Source organism: Micromys minutus (genome assembly GCF_963924665.1).
Source record: "Micromys minutus genome assembly, chromosome: 30".
Taxonomy (NCBI): domain Eukaryota; kingdom Metazoa; phylum Chordata; class Mammalia; order Rodentia; family Muridae; genus Micromys; species Micromys minutus.
This window is the reverse complement of record NC_137965.1, coordinates 20,621,297-20,641,474: the sequence shown is the minus strand read 5'-3', so window position 1 is coordinate 20,641,474 and position 20,178 is coordinate 20,621,297. Positions and strand designations below refer to the sequence as shown.

General features: G+C 44.3%; 1 protein-coding gene across 2 annotated transcripts in view; it reads left to right on the top strand.

The window, feature by feature from the left end:
- The window catches only part of PRKN (parkin RBR E3 ubiquitin protein ligase), a 1,122,166-nt gene that overhangs the window by 931,122 nt on the left and 170,866 nt on the right, over nt 1-20,178 (top strand). The gene's annotated exons all lie outside the window — the stretch shown is intronic.

Genomic DNA, 20,178 nt, shown 5'->3' with positions numbered 1-20,178 from the left:
GCTTTCTGGAGGAGGGTTCCAAATTAGCCAAGTGTTAGCACCCAGGCCTAACTCTTGGTTACAGTCTCCTGCGCATACATTAGCATTAGAGGCATTGCTCTAGCAAAGTATGTCCTGTGATGTGCCTCACAAAGCCGCTGTTGTGCAGCTGAGAAAGGAAGCGTTGAAAATAGTAAGATGCCCTGATGCCCCCAAAGGAAAACCAACCAACAAACAAAAGTTGCCACTGGGTTAATAGTCATAGTTGCGTGCGAATAAACACTCAGGAAAGCCCTCAAAAGCCGTCCATGGAGATCAAGCCCCAGCCCCAGCCTTTGTCTCCATTAGGCCCCAGGTAGTCCACACTGACTGTGGATGCTCTAAGGTGGCTGCCACAGTTAGGGATCAGAATCCTGTCAAATACTTTCTCTTCAAGGGAGTTATAGCCATTTTAGACTGATGGCTAATTTCACATGTCTGCCTGCTATTATCCAAATGGTCCTGTCTAAAAAGCTGCATTTTAATATTACTTTATGAGGCAGATGGTTTCTTTGGCCTGGTTTTTTACATTGTCTCTGAGAACCTTCAAGGTTTTAAATCTTTTGTATTTCAGAAACATTCATGCGACATTTGTGTATTTGGGTTCAATTTATTTTTTAAATACTGTAGCGTTGTATTTAAACAGCAAATCCTGAGAAATTATTTTCTAAAAAACTTAATAAATTTATTTAACTTAGGGGTGAAATTCTGAGGATAGCTTGTGGGAATGAGTTCTGTCCTCTGACTGTGTGGTTTCTGGGGACTTGTTGAGGATCCTGAGCGTCACACTCTGATTCACAGACTTGCTGCCAAGTGCCCACTGAACCATCGCCCTGGCTCAGAAATTTGCCTTAGAGGTTGTTTAAATGGTAGTGATACCTTTGGGTTATGTGACCTCGAGGGCGGTGGCTATCGGTAAGCGTCCCTTTGTGGTTTTTTGTTTGTTTGTTTGTTGGAAACCTCGGTAATAGGAATCTTTGTTTCAATTTGACTAGTTCTGTTTTGTTGTTTGCAAGAGTAGAATTGTTGGGTTGTGTTCATTAGCTAGTGTCCTGTAACAGACAGCCCCACATTTCTTCACTTCTTAGGACATTCATTATGTTCCAGGGCTTCTAAAGGCCAGGAGTCATAAATGAAGGTTTGGGCTAGGAGTTGTGTTTTAGGGTGTTCAGTGAGGTTGCAGTCAGTCCAGGGGAACATCCCTCTGAGACCTTGACTCAAGCTCCTCCAACTATGTGTCTAGAGGCTAAAAGGTATCTCAGTTCTGCCTTGGCTGCCGCCAGAAGGCACGGCCCCTCTCCACAGGGCCCTGTTCTCAGCTGTTTGTCTCCAAGATGGCAGCTAACTTTTCTATGAGTGTGTGACCAAAGTGAGCGAGGAGAGAGGGAACCTGTGAACTCTAACCCTCCAAGTCACTCACCATCACTTCCACCTGAGTCTACTCATGAGATCCATGCTGCCTGCAAAGGGTGGAGAACGAGGCCTTGGTATGAAAGAAACTAACAAAGAACGTATTTTTAAACTTCATTAGCTTGTCACTTGCAATTTGAAGTTGAAAAGAGAAGGAAGCATAAAAATGAGTTTGCAAAGGTTTAATTGACCTCTCCCTCCTGTCTTCCTCCCTTCTCTCCCTCTCCTCCTCTCTTCCCTCTCCTCTCCCTTCCCTCCCCTCTCCTCTCCCTTCCCTCTCCCTCCTGCTGCAGTCTTTCTATTCTTTCCATATCTTTATCTTCTTGACAGACACAAATTGACCTCATCTTCACCCTTTGCTTCAAATTCCCAACTTTCCCAAAAGGACGTTAACCCAGTTGAAATGCTGAAAAGATTCCATAATACCTAGACAGGAGTTTAGGTTGACATCCTGATTGCAGATGCTGGTCCTGCCAACTGCTAATCACTGTAAGCCCCTCTCTTCCAGTCTCCTTACTCCAGCACACTGTGTGCCACAGCAGCTGATAGAAGACTATTGTGGATTCTAAATAACGAAAGTATAAATTAAATAAAACAGCATTTGGTGTGCAGTAAATACAGATATATTTAATAGGTTATTGGGGTGGTTTGATGGAGAATGGCCTCCAGAGGCTCATATATTTGACTACTTGGTCCTCAGCGGTCAGAACTGTTTGGGAAAGATTAGAAGGTCTGGCCTTGCTGGAGGAGATGTGTTCCTGGAGGTGAACTTTAAAGTTTCTAAAGCTCACAACAGGCCCACTCTCACTCTCAGCCTGCTGCTTGTGTATCAACTATTAGTTCTCAGCTATTGTTCCAACACCATGCCTATGTGCCTGCCTGCCTGCCTGCCTGCCTGCCTGCCTGCCTGCCTGCCTTCCTTCCTGCCTGCCTGCCTTCCTTCCTGCCTGCCTGCCTTCCTTCCTGCCTGCCTTCCTTCCTTCCTTCCTTCCTGCCTGCCTTCCTTCCTGCCTGCCTGCCTTCCTTCCTTCCTGCCTGCCTTTCTTCCTGCCTGCCTGCCTTCCTTCCTTCCTTCCTGCCTGCCTGCCTGCCTGCCTGCCTTCCTTCCTTCCTTCCTGCCTTCCTTCCTTCCTTCCTTCCTGCCTGCCTGCCTGCCTGCCTTCCTTCCTGCCTGCCTGCCTGCCTGCCTGCCTGCCTTCCTTCCTTCCTTCCTGCCTGCCTGCCTGCCTGCCTGCCTTCCTTCCTTCCTTCCTTCCTGCCTTCCTTCCTTCCTTCCTTACTTCCTTCCTGCCTGCCTGCCTGCCTTCCTTCCTTCCTGCCTGCCTTTCTTCCTGCCTGCCTGCCTTCCTTCCTTCCTTCCTGCCTGCCTGCCTGCCTGCCTGCCTTCCTTCCTTCCTTCCTGCCTTCCTTCCTTCCTTCCTTCCTTCCTTCCTTCCTGCCTGCCTGCCTGCCTGCCTGCCTTCCTGCCTGCCTGCCTGCCTGCCTTCCTTCCTGCCTGCCTGCCTGCCTGCCTTCCTTCCTGCCTGCCTGCCTTCCTTCCTTCCTGCCTGCCTTTCTTCCTGCCTGCCTGCCTTCCTTCCTTCCTTCCTGCCTGCCTGCCTGCCTGCCTGCCTTCCTTTCTTCCTTCCTGCCTTCCTTCCTTCCTTCCTTCCTTCCTTCCTGCCTGCCTGCCTGCCTGCCTTCCTTCCTGCCTGCCTGCCTGCCTGCCTGCCTTCCTTTCTTCCTTCCTGCCTGCCTGCCTGCCTGCCTGCCTTCCTTCCTTCCTTCCTGCCTTCCTTCCTTCCTTCCTTCCTTCCTTCCTGCCTGCCTGCCTGCCTTCCTTCCTTCCTGCCTGCCTTTCTTCCTGCCTGCCTGCCTTCCTTCCTTCATTCCTGCCTGCCTGCCTGCCTGCCTTCCTTCCTTCCTTCCTGCCTTCCTTCCTTCCTTCCTTCCTTCCTTCCTTCCTGCCTGCCTGCCTGCCTGCCTTCCTTCCTGCCTGCCTGCCTGCCTGCCTGCCTTCCTTTCTTCCTTCCTGCCTGCCTGCCTGCCTGCCTGCCTTCCTTCCTTCCTTCCTGCCTTCCTTCCTTCCTTCCTTCCTTCCTGCCTGCCTGCCTGCCTTCCTTCCTTCCTGCCTGCCTTTCTTCCTGCCTGCCTGCCTGCCTTCCTTCCTTCCTGCCTGCCTGCCTGCCTGCCTTTCTTCCTTCCTTCCTGCCTTCCTTCCTTCCTTCCTTCCTTCCTTCCTTCCTTCCTTCCTTCCTGCCTGCCTGCCTGCCTGCCTTCCTTCCTTCCTGCCTGCCTGCCTGCCTTCCTTCCTGCCTGCCTGCCTGCCTGCCTTCCTTCCTACCTGCCTGCCTGCCTGCCTTCCTTCCTTCCTTTCTTCCTTCCTGCCTGCCTGCCTGCCTGCCTGCTGCCTGCCTGCTACCACACTCCCCACCATGACAGTCATAGACTCACCCTCTGAAACTGTAAGCAAGCCCCCAATTTTAAGTGCTCTTTTATAAGTTGTCTTTTATAAGGTGTTCCCTTCACAGCAATAAAGCAGTGACTAAGATAGTCACTTCATCAATATTCATTGAACACTTACCTAGAAGGCCTGATAGTCAAGAGAAATTGCTTAGAGAGCATTCATTTGATCCACTCCATCATATAGTCTACATTGTTGAATCTTTGCTGAATCAAGCCCTATCTATAGCAGAAATCTGCACCCTAGACCTTTTAAATCTTGAAAAAGTTGTTTCTCCCCCACCAACTCTTGGAAGTAATGTCATTTGTTTGAAAAAGTTGTTTCTCCCCCACCAACTCTTGGAAGTGATGTCATTTGTTTGCACTGTGGCTCAACACAGGGGACATGCAAATTAAGCAGGGGTGTATCACAGTATGACACAGTCTCATTTTCACAAGCCATACCACCTGTGCATTGAGCTCCAGACTAGCGATGGTGCTGATCAGCTAGTCATGTGACTGCCAGCATGTGCTTGGACCAATGTGTGTTTGTGACTACTGCTGTGTATAGTTTTCTGTGGTATGCATGTTGGGGCCAGCTGTGGTTTCGTGTCCTCCATCTTCTCCCTCTCAGGAGTAAGTGAAGGGGGTAGGGGAGACTTCTTTGAGACTCTTAGTGTTACAGCTCTCCTGATGAAGACCTTTTCCAATAAGACAGCTCTCTGAGATGATCTTAGTTCGTGCACAAAACTTTATTCTGGGTGGGCCTGTACACTTACTTCAGGGTGAACCAGGGCTATACATACATGAACCCTTAGAGAGTAGGAAGGGACTCTTTTTAGGGTGAAGATTTCATACTGGGGATTAAGGTATTGGGATTCCCCATTTGCATGAAAAGGCATTCTAGGAAGTTGAACCTATAATTTTCCCAGGGACTATGTGACATTCCTCAGGTAGGGTATGGGGCCCGGATCCCCAGATAAGACAAAGAAGAGGAAATCCCACTAAGAAAAGCGAGTCTTCCATTTTGTGCAGAACTTAGGAAAGCTGTCCGGACATAGTAAACTACAGCCTAGTAGCAAGATGCAACATTTTCTATCTGAAGAAAGTAGAAAGTAGTGTTTTGCTTGACTTGGGCTTTTCCAACACAGAAACTTAGATTAGTATGTAGGACCCTGTTGTTCAAACACATATCTATGCCCGTTGGAAAAGGAGATCCCCTGACCTTTCTGCCTTTCAGTCACTAAGTTCAGCCAAGGAGCAGTAAGCATCACCTAACAAGCTATCACAAGGTTTCCTGAGATGGTCAAGGTCCATTTGGCAATATCCTAGCAGATATGTGATGATTACAGCAGACTTGTTACTAGGGTAAAACATGATTCGAGACAAGGAACCCACCTCCTAGAATTCGGGTTGAAATGTTGTACTGATTATCCTGCCCCATATTTCTGCCCTGAGTCTACATTCTTCTTCACAGTAAAGTCCTGTGCTTGAGGTCGCATGGAGTAAGCGAATGAGTGAGTGACTCAAGTAATGCAGAGGCAACCAGAATAAACTGAAATTGTTTTCCACACATCGGTCTCTGTATTAGAACTGTTCCCCTAGCCTAACAAAGATGTCTTCGGGAAGCGTTTAAGTGCCTTCACACACTTCTTTTAACAGGGGGGTCTTAATAGCACTCCTAGGATTTAAGGTCATGCATAGAGATCCACAGAAAGTCCATCCAGAATGTGGAAGCACTACAGAAATTGCCTATCAAAGACTCCCTGGGCCACCAGGCAGCGAACTTGTGCACACTGCCCTATGACATCTCTTACTGTTGGGAGCACTCTCTTACTTCTGAGAGCACCGAGATTTCAGTTTCCCCTTTGAGCACGCAATATTTATTTATCACCAGGACTCAAGAAGGTATCTATATGGAGCTCAAATAACCTGATCCCCATTCTGAGCTAAGCCTTTGATGGTATTTGGACTATGGCTCATAAAAGCATTAATTGATTTCCCGAGGATTGTCTGAGACGCACTGTTCTTCCCTGCGGCCTTCTCACAATGCATCAGAACTACCTCACTAACTTTTATGACTCCTATGCGAAATGTTGACATGTTTATTACTGGATAATAGCGGCCAAATATGAAACACACCATAGTCACTGACCTGGAATAAAGGGAGCTTCGAGAATCAAACCTCCTGTGTCCCCAATAAACCAAACATAGTTGTCTTATTTGGTGCTATCTTGGACTGGAATATATCTGAGAGACTTTTTTGTATAATAACTGAATTTGAATAAATCATTTTCTATTTTAAATTAAAAATCCAATTTCATTACACTGGTGTTTTGCCTGCACGTGTGTCTGGATGAGGGACTCAGATCCCCTAGATCTGGAGCTACAAACAACTGTGACCTGCGATGTGGGAGATGGGAATTGAACTCGGGTCCTCTGGAAGACTCTTAACCACTGAGCCATCTCTCCTCCTCTTAAACCCATATTCTGCTAAGGAAATGAGAAGGGATTTCTCTAGGCTCTCAACAGTCACCCCTTTCTTTAAGAGACAGTGCCCACCTGGACTAGAACTGGGTTAGAGGTCTACACTGGGGCATGTGCCTCAGTCCCCCATCAACACAGGCCCCTCCCACGTCCTCTAAAGCAAAGCTACTACTTTGCACTGCTCTCCTCGGAACGGGTCTTAAAGTCCTCCAAGCTCCAAGTTGTGAACACCGCATCAAACCTCGATCCACAGGGTGAAGATGCAAAGACTTAAGTTCTGGTTGAATTAAAACTCAAACGAGCCAATCGGATACAGAGCCCTTTATCAATATGATGAGTTTAGAAATGAAAAGGCAACAGGCGTTCGGTGTTCTGCTATGAGAGCAAGAAGAAGGGTTCTCTTAGTTCGGTCTGTTTGTTTTCAGCTCAAATTGTGCAAAAGACTCTTCTAGATCCCAGGTTAGCCTTAAACTCAACAGGTAGCCAAGGAAGCCCTCTCCAGAACCACAGGCCTGTGCCCTCATGTCTGGCTTCCTTTGCTGTTCTTTAGGGAGATCTTGGTTTATTTTTATAAAAGTACATAAATTATAATGGAATATTTTGTCCACTGTCATGGGTTTGTTCTTTCTTAAAGAACTGGAATTAAAATCTAGACTCTGCATGGATGTGGCTTGCACGATGATGTATTCAAGGAGACACCAGACAAGAAGACACATTCGTCAGGATAACTAAAAGGACACCAGCAAGCATGAAACTCCAGGCTCTGCCAATACCGCCTTTGCCATAAGTGCCCGAACCTAAAAACAGGCCCCAAGTAGAACCATGCCAAGGTTGATATGTTAATTTTTAATCTATAAAGCATTTCTCATCAAAAAGCATTTATGAAAGGAAATCAATGCTAGGAAATGTCAAAAAAATATGCATTCCTTGTTTATTTGACATGTGTCCAAAAATCTAATTTCAACTCCAAGACTGGCTCATTTGCAGATTGGAAATAAGTCTTGCTAGACTTTCTGCCTGCGAGACAGCTTGGAGTGCAAAGATAGAAAGCTTTGGAGAGTATTTATTTTAATTAAAGAAGCCGTTCACAAATGTACAAGCAAGTCCCCTCATACCGTTCCTCTGCAGAGTGTTTGTCAATTGACAAATGTTCCTCGAAAGATGGTGTTCTGTGGTTTGAAGTGTGAGCTTTATAATCCAGCACAGATCTGGCCAACCTACTTGTCGCTAGTCAGTTTTCTGTTTAAATAAAGGGAAGTATTATTCTGTGTGGGTATGAACTATCTTCTGAGACACTCTTGTGCCCAATGTGTAGTACCCAGCTAGGGTTGCTGTCGAGGGTGATGGGGTGGCTGGGCAGGATGGGTGGCAAGGCAGGACCAACATCAGTAGATGAGTTCATAGCTGAACAGGGGTGTTGGAAGTAGAGACTGGTAGCTGGAAGAAAGTCCCTTGAGCCATCTTTTTTTAAATAATAGCTTGTTCCTAGGCAACCCTCTTTCCTCTCTTCCCCTGCCCTTATGTAAGCTGCTTTTCTCTACTCAGGACGCAGAAGCGATATATGTAGTCATATGACTATGGATAGAACACACCAACACAGTGAGCCTAAACAAACAAACAAACAAAAATTCATTCTTTCATTGCACATTTCTTTATTGTGGGTGTCATCACAGCAACAGAAAGCTAGCACACATATGAAACAACTTTACCCTTTCCAAATGTTAAGGCCCAGCTCTCTGGGTTAGGAGGTGATCGTTGTCACAAACCACTGAAGACCCCTGGTCTTGCTTCATGAGCTACATCCACCGGAGACTATTGAATTTGTGGGTTTACTTTGGTGGTATTCTGATCTCTCTGTCTCTCTAGGGTTATGCTGTTCAACATGCACAGATGCTGCCACTTACATAAAACTCAGCATAGTCAACAGTTCAGTTGCTTACAGTAGCCCCATTAAGAATGCTTACTGGTCACATGAGGCAGGTAAGAGCTTTATTGAACATTATGAACACAGACTTTTTTTTTTTAATTGGGTCATTTATGTATTTACATTTCAAATGTTATCCCCTTTTATGGTTCTCCCCTCTCCCATTCCTCTTCCCCCTGTTGCTATGAGGATGCTCCTACTTCCACCCACCCATTCCCATCTTAACACCCTGGCATTCCCCTACACTGGGGAAAGAAGCCTTCACAGGACCAAGGGTTTCTTCTATTGATGCCAGACAATACCATTCTCTGCTACATATGCTGATGGAGCCTTGGGTCTAACCCTTGTGTACTCTTTGGTTGGTGGTTTACTACCTGGGAGCTCTGGGGAGGGTCTGGTTGGTGGATATTGTTGTTCTTCCTATGGGGTTGCAAACTCTTTGAGATCCTTCAGTCCTTTCTCTAACTCCTGAATTAGGAACTCCTTGCTCAGTCCGATAGTTAGCTGCAAGCATCTTAATCTGTATCAGTAAGGCTTTGGCAGAGCATCTCAGGAGACATCCATATCAGGCTCCTGTCAGCAAGCACTACTTGACATCAGCAATAGTGACTAGGTTTGGTGGCTGCATATGGGATGTATCCCCAGGTGGGGCATGCTCCAAATGGCCTTTTCTTCAGTCTCTGTTTAACATTTTTTCCTGTTTTTTTCTCCCAAAAGCATTTTGTTTCCCCTTCTAAGAACTGATGGATTCACATTTTGGTCTTCTTTCTTCTTGATCTTCAAATGGTCTGTGAATTATATATTGGGTATTCTGATCTTTTGGGCTAATATCCACTTGCCAGTGAATACATGTCATGTATGTTCTTTTGTGACTGGGTTACCTCACTCAGGATGATATTTTCTAGTTCTATCCATTTGGTGAAGAATTTCATGAAGTCATTGTTTTTAATAGCTGAGTAGTATTCCATTGTGTAAATGTACCACATTTTCTATATCCATTCTTCTGTTGAAGAACATCTGGGTTCTTTCCAGCTTTTGTATATTATAAATAAGGCTGCTATGAACATAGTAGAGCTTGTGTCCTTGTTATTTGTTGGAGCATCTTTGGGGTATATGCCCAGGAGTGGTATAGCTGGGTCCTAAGGTAGTAAAATGTTCAATTTTCTGAGGAACTACCAGACTGATTTCCAGAATAGTTGTACCAGCTTGCAATCCCACCAACAGTGGAAGAGTGTTCCTTTTTCTCCACATTCTCACCAGCATCTGCTGTCACCTGAGTTTTTGATCTTAGCCATTCTGACTGGTGTAAAATGGAATATTAGGGTTGTTTTGATTTGCATTTCCCTGATGACTAGGGATGTTGAGCATTTCTTTAGGTGCTTCTCAACCATTTGGTATTCTTCAGTTAAGAATTCTGTTTAGCTCCGTACCCCATTTTCAAAAGGATTATTTGATTCTCTGGAGTATAATTTCTTGAGTTCTTTGTATATATTGGATACTAGCCCTCTATCAGATATAGGATTGGTAAAGATTGTTTCCCAGTCTATTGATTGTGCTTTGTCTGATTGACAGTGTCCTTTGCAGAAGCTTTGCAATTTTATGAGGCCCCAATGTTGATTCTTGATCTGAGAGCATAAGCCATTAGTGGTCTGTTCAGGAAAATTTCCCCTGTGCCCATGTGTTCGAGGCTCTTCCCCACTTTCTCTTCTGTTAGTTTCAGTGAATCTGGTTTTATGTGGAGGTCCTTGATCCACTTGGACTTGAGCTTTGTACAAGGAGATAAGAAAGGAACAATTTGCATTCTTCTACATGCTGATCACCATTTGGTCCAGCACCATTTGTTGAAAATGCTGTCTTTTTTTCCACTGTATGGTTTTTAGCTCCTTTGTCAAAGATCAAGTGACCATAGGTGTGTGAGTTCATTTCAGGATCTTCAGTTCTATTTTATTGATCTACCTTCCTGTCTCTGTACCTATACCATTCGGTTTTTATCATGATTGATCTGTAATACAGCCTGAGGTCAAGGATGGTGATTTCCATCAGAAGTTCTTTTATTGTTGACAATAGTTTTTGCTATTCTAGGTTTGTGTGTGAGTGTGTGTGTGTGTGTGTGTGTGTGTGTGTGTGTATTCCAAAGGAATTTGCAAATTGCTCTTTCTAATTCTATGAAGAATTGAGTTGGAATTTTAATGGAGATTGCATTGAATCTGTAGATTGCTTTTGGCAAGATGGCCATTTTTACTATATTAATCCTGTCAATCCATGAGCATGGGAGATCTTTCCATCTTCTGAGATCTTCTTCAAGTTCTTCAGAGACTTGAAGTTCTTGTCATACAGATCTTTCACTTGCTTAGTTAGGGTCACACCAAGCATTTTATATTATTTGTGACTATTGTGAATGGTGTTGATTCCCTAATTTCTTTCTCAGCCTGTTTATCCTTTGAGTAGAGGCAGGCTACTGATTTATTTGAGTTAATCTTCTATTCAACCATTTTGCTGAGGTTGCTTATCAGGTTTAAGAGTTCTCTGGTGGAATTTTTGGGGTCACTTAACTATACTATCATATCATCTGCAAATAGTGATATTTTGACTTTTTCCTTTCCGATTTGTATCCCTTTGACCACCTTTTGTTGTCTAATTGCTCTGACTAGAACGTCCAGTACTATATTGAATAGGTAGGGAGAGAGTCGGCATTCTTATCTAGTTCTCGATTTTAGTGGGATTGCTTCAAGTTTCTCACCATTTAGTTTGATACTGGCTACTGGTTTGCTGTATATTGCTTTAATTATATTTAGGTATGGGCCTTGAATTCCTAATTTTCCAAGGCTTTTATCATGAAGGGGTATTGGATTTTGTTAAAGGCTTTCTCAGCATCTAATGAGATGAGCATATGATTTTTTTCTTTGAGTTTATTTATATAATGGATTGTGTTGATGGATTTCCCTATATTGAACCATCCCTGCATCCCTGGGATGAAGCCTACTTGATCATGACGGATGATCATTTTGATGTGTTCTTGGATTCAGTTTGTGAGAGTTTTATTGGGTATTTTTGCATCAATATTTATAAGGGAAATTTCTCTAAAGTTCTCTTTCTTTGCAGGGTCTTTGTAAGGTTTAGGTATGAGCGTAATTGACATAGCCTAATTTTGTTCTGCTGGAGAATGGTGAGGATACCCAACCCAGGAGGTAACATTGCAACCCTGAAGCTTCCTGTGCCTTGATTCCAAGCACTTTGATCTCTGCAGTTGTGTTTAACACGAGAAATCTGGAGTACAAGAATACAGAGCAGGCCAGGCCCAGTGCCATGGGCACAAAATCTTAGTACTCAGGAGGCAGAGGCAATTTTACCAGAGTGCCAAACAACTTGAACTGCTTAGGTATATAGGGTATTGGGGTGCCTGTTGTAAACCAAAGCCCATGCAATTTGGGTTCTTGGGGCTGAGGTAAGGAAGTGAGGGACAGTGCAAGTGCCAAGTGAAAATAAATCCAGCCAGGTGGAATCCAAAGAAATGTTACTTTTCTTTGAAGCTTGCTAGGGATATGAGGCAGAGAACACTAGCAAAAGGGTTCTCGATGTTTAACGTTTAAATCAGGACAGGAGCCGGTCGCTGCATCATTTGTTGGGTGGTGTTATTGGTTTAGGCTACAGTCGGATTGTTTGGTAAGTCTCAGGCCAGGTCTAGCCTCAGCCTCAGGGTGTTTGGTAGAGGGGACACATCACACAGTTCATTGCTGTTAGCGTCTCTCAGAACTCTTAGCTCTTGCTCCAAAGCTCCTCTTAGCTGGGGTTGTAGCCTGGTTGGTAGGACCTTGCCTTGTAACCTTGAGTCAGACACCAGAACCACCTAAAGGCAGGGATGTACATGCTTGTAATCCCAACTCTTGGAAATCCAAGGCCATTTTCAGATATGGACAGAGATTGAGACCAGCCTGGCCCACCTTCTGAAACCTGTTCCAACAGGCATTCCCTTTCTACCTTAGGTGCCTCAGAACCAAGGTGACTCCATTTTGCTTTTCTTTCTTGACTGGAAATGGACTGATAGTAGGTAGATGTGTGGTCACACAAGTAGCAGGAATGAGTTAAACCAGAGCAGAGAGCTTTACTTTCTATAGGATTCGAAGTTTCTGATGTGCAAGCACAGTTTCCTGAAGCAGTAGAATGCTGGGGGTGCATGTTCTCCATTCTGCAGCTCAGGGACAGCCTTTTGTGCACTGCATTTTCCAAGACAGGTGTTCCATGAAACAACTAGAGATTCCAATCATTCCCTTCATGGTTTTTTATGCTAAGTGCTAAGTAGCATACCACCAGCCATAAATGAGCCTGTGAGATCTCAGCCTCAAAGCCAGCAGCCTGCGTGTTTTCCTCTCAGTGGAGAACTGATAAGTGATTTTCAAATCGCATGCAATGATTGTCTCACATGTATTTTTAGTACTCTTTCTTCAGCGTTTCATATGCATACAATGCATTTTAATCATATCTGCCGCCTCCTCCAACTCTTCTCATTTCCACATGCTTCCCTCACATCCTCTTCTCTAATTTATGTTCTCCGATGGTTTTGTTACATGTGTGTGTGTGTGTGTGTGTGTGTGTGTGTGTGTGTGTGTGTGTTTGTGTGTGTTTGCGCACGCATTGGCCAACTGAATCCAATTAGTGTTGTCTCATATGGATGTAATGGTGACCACTTAGGCATACTCAGTCTATAGGAAGACCTGTCACTGACAAAAACTGCCTCTCCCTCAAAGTTGTTGACAACCTGTAACTCCTCAACTAGAGAGTCTTTCTACCATCCATGCTAGCCTCTTGACTCCTGGGGTCTTGTGCAAGCCACTATAGTTGTGAAGAGTTCATGGGTATACCATGCTCACCATATCCAGGAGACACTTGCAGCCAACCCCCTGCTCCTCTACTCTTTGATTTTCCCATGCCTCCATCCGTCATGATGCCTTGGGTGCCAGGTTAATGTCATAGACGTCCCATTCGGGGTTAGGCCCTCTGTGGCCACTTGTGCTCAGCACTCTGAGACCCCAGATGTGGGTCTCTGTGATAGCTTCTGCCTGCTGCAAAGAGAGGCTGTCTTAATGAGCAGCAGAGCTGCACTAGTCACGCAAGCTTGTCGCTGAGCCTGGCTCAGGCCTCAATTGCACTTCTGAGAGTCCTATTCTGTAGTAAAAATCCTCTTAATTCTAAAACTGTTGCAGCCATGTTTAATGGGTTTAAGATCAATTCTGGAAGATAAGGTGCAGTTTTATAAATTGTATGTGGTTACATGAATTACAACTCATAGTCAAAGAGTCTCTACTAAATGAATGGCGTGTTCCAACTTTTCATAGGATGCCTTTCATCCCACATCCTCCATCATGCCTTCCTCTGCATCAGACTGCTTGCCCAGTCCCCCTGCCCAGCTGAGGAAGGGGATGACCTTCTGATGCTTGCTCTGGCTCCTTCACTCCACTTCACTTCACCTCCACACCCACAGGTAACAGAGTGAGAACATCAGTTCTAGATTCTTCGCTCTCACGTTTATTCTTCTTATTGTGCTAAATATAGATGGCAAATGTGCCTCATTTTAATCATGCAAATGCTCAAGCTGGGAGAACCGAAAACATTCACAGTGTAATCCAGGCACCGAAGCTCTCGGCTTCCGGTGTCTCTTCATCCCCAACGGAAGCTTATCAAACCACACTGCTCCTTCCCAATTCTGAATTACTCCTGTCTGGGTATTTCATATCAGCAGGGTCACTACTGCCTTCTGCTTGTTTGTCTTAGCAACAGTATTTTCGAGGCTCTCCCATGTTGTCACTGTGTGTCAGATCCTCATATAACCCAATACCATGCCACAGTAGGTGCATATATTGTATCATGATACATTTCTTTGTGGCCCTTTAACTTCTTTTATCAACTGGGCAGAGTCCTTATTTTCTCTGGATCCAAATTTAGGCAGAATCTCTGACTTTATTTTCTTGTTAGTGATTTGAAAAATCAGGTACCCTGAGGTCCCACCCACTCAGAGAAGGGGAGAAGGGATGGGGGAATATGAAAGAGGGTGACTGGGAGGAGCCGTGAGTGGGATGTAAAGTGAGTAAGTTTAAAATTTTTAATTAATTTTTTTAAAAAAGACCACAAATAGTTTAACATTATTTAAATGGCAAAAATCAAAGTGTGGCTTAAGGATTATAAGAAGTAGTCTGCTTTAAATTTTACAGGAATGACAAGTCTCAACGAATTCTTATTATTAAGGAAATTATTTGATAGTTTACAAAGAAATCCTTTAAAGGATTTTATGAAATAAAAGTAAAATAAGCCTCAAGAAAACAATCAGTATCACTTCAAGTCCCAGTCTGCCTAAAACACCTTCTCACAAATAACAAACTTAATTTAATATGTTAAATCTCCTGCACTGCATTCAGTGCATGGACCCCAGATGGGTCAATCTAGTCATTTGTCACTCGGAGGACTCACCAAGTCCTGCTTGTAGCATTGACTCTACCCACCTTCCTCCAAGTGGACAGTTCAGTAATAACTGATATCCCTCATTTTCCTCTGAGACCTAAAAGGCATCTACTGCATCGGTATCTAGGTCTGATTTGAAAAATCTAATGCTGGAAATAACCGAGCCTTGAATATAAGGAATTGGTGCCCATCTACTTTAGTCTCCTCATGGGCTCATCCCTCCTAAACAAAGCTCTCTGCCCTCCATGGTGTGGCAGAGCCCTAACCTCTGGTCCTTTTATAGGAACAATGCCGTCCTGCTGAAATTAGGCTTGTCAAGGCCTTTCTGAGGCATATTCATGAGCCATGTGTTTGATGCTTTGAGCCAGGGATCTCAGGCAAGCATTGAACTCACTGCACAACTGAGGGTAACCTTGAGCTTCGTGCCTTCCTATCTCTACTTCCAGAATTATTCTGTGGTTAGAAGTTTGTGGCATCATGTTTAGGTGGCACTTTGGAGCTTTGATCCCAGGGCTTTGTGAACCCAGCACTCTACCAACCGAGATAAAATAGACAATGACTGAAAAGAACAAGATTTTCACTGATACTACCATGGTTAAATATGGCTTTGACTTACCCTGGGACAATGAGTAAGGCCAGTCTTTGCCCTTTGTGTAGATTAATTTTTAACTCATTGAATTAAATGAAAAGAGTCAAAAATAAAATTGGTTCTCCAGAATTACAAAACCTTATCTGGATTATTATTATTATTATTACTAATCATTAAAAGTGGTTGTTGGGGTATGGGGGGACAAAAGGTATAAGGGGAGGGTTTTATCTGCAGTTTAAAGCCTTTTCTAGCACAGGTTTCCAGACATGTAATTAGAATATTTTTACTTTACTGTAACATAAAAGACAACTGTTTCTGAGATTATGAGCTACATTTTTTCTTAATTAAATGCCTGAAATATATACTAAAGGAACATAATGATGCTATGTGTGAAAAACACAAGCAGTGGGGCCTGAGAGATAGTTCCATAGGTAGAAGCACCTGCCTGCCTGCTGACCTGAGTTCTTGCCTCAGAACCCAGAGCAGCAGGGAGGAAAGCCATTCCTGGAAGTTGTTCTAAGACTTGCATGCCATGGTACCAGTGCGACACACACATACACACACACACTGTATACACACAATAATGATAATGATACAAGCACTGTTGTACAGCACACTAGAGTGACTGCAGTTCAAAACTGATGATCTGCTTTGTAACCAACTAAAAGAAAGGAAGGAATTTATAGGCTAAGAAATGGGTCTGTCTCAGGAGATGCAAAGGCTAGCTACCCTGGCTTGATCATTGCACAACCCATGCATGGGTTATCACCTAGCATATAGGGGGCTATCACATAGCATATGGAGGTTATCACATAGCATATGGGGGTTATCACATAGCATATGGGGGTTATCACATAGCATATGGGGGTTATCACATAGCATATGGGGGTTATCACATAGCATATAGGGGGTTATCACATAGCATAGAGGGGGTTATCACATAGCATATAGGAGGTTATCACATAGCATATAGGGGGCTATCACATAGCATATGGGGGTTATCACATAGCATATAGGGGGTTATCACATAGCATATGGGGGTTATCACATAGCATATAGGGGGTTATCACATAGCATATAGGAGGTTATCACATAGCATATGGGGGTTATCACATAGCATATAGGGGGTTATCACATAGCATAGAGGGGGTTATCACATAGCATATAGGAGGTTATCACATAGCATATGGGGGTTATCACATAGCATATAGGGGGTTATCACATAGCATAGAGGGGTTATCACATAGCATATAGGGGGCTATCACATAGCATATGGGGGTTATCACATAGCATATAGGGGGTTATCACATAGCATAGAGGGGGTTATCACATAGCATATAGGGGGTTATCACATAGCATAGAGGGGGTTATCACATAGCATAGAGGGGGTTATCACATAGCATAGAGGGGGTTATCACATAGCATATAGGGGGTTATCACATAGCATAGAGGGGGTTATCACATAGCATATAGGGGGTTATCACATAGCATATAGGGAGTTATCACATAGCATAGAGGGGGTTATTACATTGCAGTAGTCCACTATGTACAATTGTTACACCAGTCTTTCTTAAAAGAGAGGGGAAATTACATATAGACAAAGACAGCCTAGCAAGTATTTGTCTTAGGTAGACCCACCTGCCATCCTGAAAGCGGGTCTCCTTTGGGTTTTATTGAGGGGTGGAGGGGAAAGCATGGAGACCACACCCGCCAACCTGCCCACTATTCTCAGCATGAGCAAAGTATGCAGGTGGCCCAGCTCAGCATCCCGTCAAGCCTGTAATCTGCATCAAGCACACCTTCCTGACATACCAATTTAATTGAATGACATCGTTAAGAAAAATGGGAATGAAGTCTGCTGGGAGATTTAATTTACGTTCTCAAAATAAGCTTCATGAAACATGTCATCCGGAGGTTTGGGAGGCTGGAGGCACATAAATGAATTTCAATATTTCTGTGTCATCCTTAAATAGTTTAAGTAATTCCTAAATTATAGGAAAATACATCCCGATGCTACATTACACATGTCTGAATTCTAGGTATTATATTCTCACTGTTATTTTGTTGTTGCTGCTGCTGTTGTTGTTACTTTTAACTTTAAGACAAGGTCTTACTCTGTAGCCCAGGCTGGCCCGGAACCCACTAAGTTACCTATGTTGGCCTTGCATTTGCTGAAGCTTTCTGTCCTTTATGAACCTCCAGCCTCACAGTGTTGAGTTACTGCGTCTTGTGTATCTAGCTCCTTTCCACAGACTGGAGACGGGCTCCTGTGGTGTCCAGAACCCAGTGTGCCAATGCATAGGAGAAGCCAAGCAGTGTGCTCTCACTTTTCAAACCGAATGAGGACCTACCCTCAGCACATAGCACAGTCAACCCCACTCCTGGTATCAGGAGACAACTCTCCATGTGTTCCCACAACTGGAGGAGCACTCAGCACCCTAGGAGAGTGCCTTCCTCACGCTGGCAGACATTCTGACCAGAAGGACTCCAATGCACTGACTCCTGGAAGTCAACACAGTTTTGTCCCTTGTGGGTTTTTTCACCTGCTGGTGGGCCCCAGGGTTAGGTGACCTGCTCCAGAAACCATGGCAGCAATGTGGCTCCTGGCCTTCCTCTCTGCTTTGCTTTGAGGACCCTGGCAGCTATTTCCTCAAAGTTTTGTGCTCCTCAGCCAGGAATAAAGAAGAACCAACAGAAGGCATCTCTGGCAGGGACACGGGAGGGTATTGTACCAGGCTCCAACCCACTCCTCTGCATGGAAGCTTATATTCTGAATAGACTAAAAAGCAAGATGATTTTTTTGTTTGTTCATTTGTTTAATGTTCATTTTACAGACTGGTTCTTAAAAGAGAATATTTTAAAATCAAGTAAGACTGCAAATTTTTGGGGTGAAGCATGGGCAAAAATGAATGTACTTTGCCTATCTCCCCTTGCTCTTGAGCTGACTTGGAAGAATCTTGAAGAAAGAAGCTGTTTGCAGGAGGCACAACTTCTGATCCCCTCTGGGAGGTCATTTGTCAAGTGGGCTTGCAGTTCCACAAAGAAAGCAATTTTCTCCTTTCTCTCTATAGAAAAGGGAGCTGGCCCTGGATGCTAGCTTCTCCCGAGTCATGCTGCCTTCCACACTCTAGGAAGAAGAGAGAATTGCCCACTCAAAAGTTCTTCCTTACAAAGCCATACAGGTTATAGTCTGGATCTTACAAACAGCCCAGGAACTTGATATCAGATGATTTTTTTTTCTCAGTTCTTTTCAGGTATGCGTGTTAAATGACAGGCCATCATCAGACAGCCTCCCTTAAGTCTTCCTGTAGTACATGATCTTCCTCTGAAAGAATGTTACAAGCCATAACAGATTACAGGGTTTTTTGTTTTGTTTTGTGTCTTTTTTTTTTTTTTTTTAGACAGAGCCTCTGATCTTGAACTTGCTTTGTAGGATGGTGACCGTGAACTTTTGATCCCCCCCATCCCTGTCTCCCAAGTTCTTAAACTCTAAGTGCCCACCTCTGTGTCACAGAGTGTGTGTGCTAGGCAAATGCTCTACCAACTGAGCTGAGTCCTCCTCCCCCAAAGAATGCTTTGCCAAATCACAAGATAGGGGTATTGTATCCCATCTCTATGAATGTGAAATATACTTCTTCATGTAAGCAGGCCTACATGCTGTCACGGCCCTCTCATTTGGAAGAGTTATTAGGAGGAAAGCTCCTGAGCTATCACTGTGCAAGTCGGTCTCATGCAGAAATGAGATGAAACATCACCTGTTGAATCTTTAAAGGATGCAAAGAGGTCTGGACGGATACCTCTCAGACAAGGAACTGGCAGTTACTTACTTATTTATCAGTCCGTAGACCATCTCCACAAGCGGCTTTACACGCAGGGAGATGACAGCCAAGGCTGTACTTAGGAGAGGGCTGCTACCTGGAAAGAAAGAAGTCTAAATCAAAGCAAGCCTCTGAAAGACCCTTTCAGGGAACAGTGGTCGCCAGGCCTTTGTGTGGGTGGTATTGTGCCCTTGTGAAGTGCAGGAGGTATTTGATCAACAATGGAGTGGAAAGATAGGATTAAAGAGATAAGATCTCTGCTACCCTGATCCTATTGACCCAAGAATCTACTTCCCATCTTGGAGGCTAACAAATTCTTTTTTAAAAAATTGATGTTTTGAGGGTCCATGCATATTATCAACTTGTTCTAAAGGGACCAGAGACTGTGTCTGTAACATCTCCCCAAAGCACTAAACTTCCTTAAGGAACATGATTTAAAAAAAAAAAAACAGTTACTGGAGAGGCTTTTACTTTTCTGAACACCACTTTCAACACCATCAATATATAATCAGACACCAGCAGAGAGACAGTAATCCCAGGAAGTTAAGGAAACCAAAACAGGATTTTCTCTGCTCAGGTCCACTTACCTTCCCAGCCCAAAGAAGCCCTCTCTTAGGTAGAAATCACCCCTGGTGCCTGGTGCCCAGCCCAACCAGGTTTGCTTATCTTGTGTCACTGGTAGAATAGATGTGGGCTCCAGCAGGCTGGAAGCAAGCTCTCGCCTTCTCTGGAAATAGCCATTGACCCGCCCAGCCTCCTTTTGACACGTGTTTGTCTTTTGGGCAGCTGACCCCATTCCTAAGTAGGAAAGGAAGTCTGAGTAGCCTTGTAGGAACATACTAGCCCCAGGATCATTGCAATGCTACTGTGGGTTTGAGGAGGCTTAAGCCTTTCAGCCCTTGGTTATAGGCCTGAGTAAGTTACACTCAGGCTGCCTACGATGGAGGAGAGTTCATGTGTTCTCCATTTAAGCCAGCTGAACATGATCTTCCTGTCTGCCAGAAGACCCCTGCCCCTCTGGTAGGCGCGAATCCATGTGTAGGTAGTGTCCAAGTTTG